The sequence below is a fragment of the Portunus trituberculatus genome, chromosome 47 (assembly GCF_017591435.1).
Source record: "Portunus trituberculatus isolate SZX2019 chromosome 47, ASM1759143v1, whole genome shotgun sequence".
Lineage (NCBI taxonomy): Eukaryota > Metazoa > Arthropoda > Malacostraca > Decapoda > Portunidae > Portunus > Portunus trituberculatus.
Genome location: NC_059301.1, coordinates 27,493,250 through 27,495,749, shown reverse-complemented (window position 1 = coordinate 27,495,749; position 2,500 = coordinate 27,493,250). Strand labels below are relative to the sequence as shown.

General features: G+C 38.6%; 1 protein-coding gene across 2 annotated transcripts in view; it reads left to right on the top strand.

Moving 5' to 3' along the window:
- LOC123520839 overlaps positions 1 to 285 on the top strand; it is a 43,927-nt gene extending 43,642 nt beyond the window's left edge. For both annotated transcript variants that reach the window (XM_045283474.1, XM_045283475.1), the window contains exon 4: positions 1 to 285. This exon is cut by the window's left edge and continues 1,640 nt beyond it. The gene's annotated coding sequence lies outside the window, so the exon portion shown is untranslated.
- Positions 286 to 2,500: the final 2,215 nt, after the last annotated feature.

Here is a 2,500-nt window from a genome sequence, read left to right as displayed (position 1 = left end):
TTTTACTGTATAATTCACAAACAACAAACTATCTAACTTACTTTTCTTTCGCAGTGTGAAGTTAGTACGTATGTGTGTAAGTGCCCTATATCCACATAACAGAAGTCATGATACATAAACTAATAATAATGTTTGTCATAAAAAAAACCTATGTAACCTTATTTGTTATAAAGTATAGATAGGATGAAGTCTCTAAGATCAAAACTAAATGAAGTGCTCTATGCTATACGTAATTGTCCTAGTTATTAATAATCAAAACAAATAGAAATAAACTAATGTATTTCCTAACGTCGTACTGTCCTCCACCAACGCCACCGCAACCACCACCACCACCACCACCACCTCTATGCTATAAACACTTGTTATTCTAGTGACTGATAACCATGATAGAAGGAAACAAATCTATTTCTAGACGCCGTACTATGCTCCACCATCACCTCTACCACCACTACCACCACTCCCTCTGCAACACTCCCTTTGCGAAAGAAAGGATGAGCTCAAATTAGACAATATAGAAATGTTATTCTCTTCCCTAACGCCATAATGTGCTCCATTACAGCTAGTACTATAACGATCAGCACTTTCTTTTTTATACTCCTCGCGGCCTCCATCTCCACACAGGAAAAAGAGGAGACTCAAATTAAATGAATGAAAAAGACAATTGCCTTACTGACGCCGTACTGAGCTTTACCATCACTACCACCACCGCCACTGCTTTTCCTCTCGTCTCCTCTCCTCTGCTTCCTTCACTTGCTCGCCTCCGTCCCTGAACAGGAGCAAGGAGAGGGTGGGGATAGCAACCCAGCACTAGCTTGTTAATTAAGCCAACATTTTATTAAAGACGAGCTTATGAGATTTCCACAGCGTGTTTCTAGAGTAAATATATGCATGTTACAGCGGACGTTGGCTAAAGAGGTTCAGTAGACTGAAATATTGCCCGGAGTGTATGACGGTAGGTAATACCTGTATTGAGAGAGAGAGAGAGAGAGAGAGAGAGAGAGAGAGAGAGAGAGAGAGAGAGAGAGAGAGAGAGAGAGAGAGAGAGAGAGAGAGAGAGAGAGAGAGAGAGGAAAAAAAATGTACCCCTGGCCGTAATTAATGTGAGCCTGAATGGTCTCTTCACCTTACTGACTGCACTGCTTCGGCTCTCAAAAGTTCCGGGACAAAAGAGCACTTCTCGTGATTAAAGGCAGCGAGGAGGGATATGAATAGGCCACGCCGCTCAGATCGTCTTGGTGTGTACAGTCTTGGTAATTTGTACCATACCACACCTTTATCTTATTCTGCCTACTGTGATCCCGGTCCTTTGACACTGCCTTGGATCACGTGAGACTGTTGTCAGGATTGCTAAGATTTTCATGTAACTGTGGAAAAATAGAGTGGAAGCGGGTGTAGGTTCCTAAACTCTAACTGTGTTTAGCATAATTTATCTATCTTGCCACTAGTCAGCTAAGAGTCTGTTGTCAAGTTTTGCCAAGTTTTCAGGTAACCAAAGGAGCTGCGGTTAAAGGAGGAACATATTGATAAAATGCAGCGAACGTTAACATTGTTGCTCAACTATTACGATTCGCATGATTTTATAACGTTGCCTAAGTCAGATGAGAGTCAGTTGTCAAACTTTGCAAGATTTTCTGGCAATGAGGGGAGCTACGACTGAGGATAACAGAGTAAAAGTGAGTGCAGACTCTTCGAACCTACTATGTTTAGCATGACTTGGTAAACTCTTCCTAGACCTTCCTGTCTGCTTCTGTATTTCCTTCTTCCTATAACTTGAAGTCTTTAAAGAGGGAGATTTCAAGACAGTTATCTTGTGCTATTGATAATTATATTTGGCATTGCTCTGAGAACTATCATTTAAATGGGTTTCTTTTAATAAAAAATTTCTCACCCTATTACGTACATTAATATATAGAAAAAAAAACTGACCTCTTAACCTATTGTCTCTGACCAGCTGAATAAGATTCGCAGATCATTAGAGAAAGATTTAGAAGAAACATTAGGAAATAAAAGTGAACTTAGGATACACGATTCATATGTGCTGGATTTACAATGATCTTTTTGTATACCCTCTGATCAACCGAGAGTCAGTTTTGTAAAGAGATTTTTTTATGATGATAAGGATTGTGATTAAGGGATGATGTTAAGTACGGAGAAAAGTATCGGTTTGTAACTTCTCACCACGACTATATCATGAAGCACATATCCTGTTCTCCCCCAAGATCTTTGGAGCAACATCCTCTTCTCTTTAAGGTACGATCTCGATTATTGCATGTACCCTAACCTAACGTAACGAAACGTAACCTGAATTGACCTAAATTTCTACACGGTACAACCAAAGGTTAATAAAATTATTCTCTCTCTCTCTCTCTCTCTCTCTCTTTATATATATATATATATATATATATATATATATATATATATATATATATATATATATATATATATATATATATATATATATATATCTGTCTGTCTGTCTGTCTGTCTGTCTCTCTCTCTT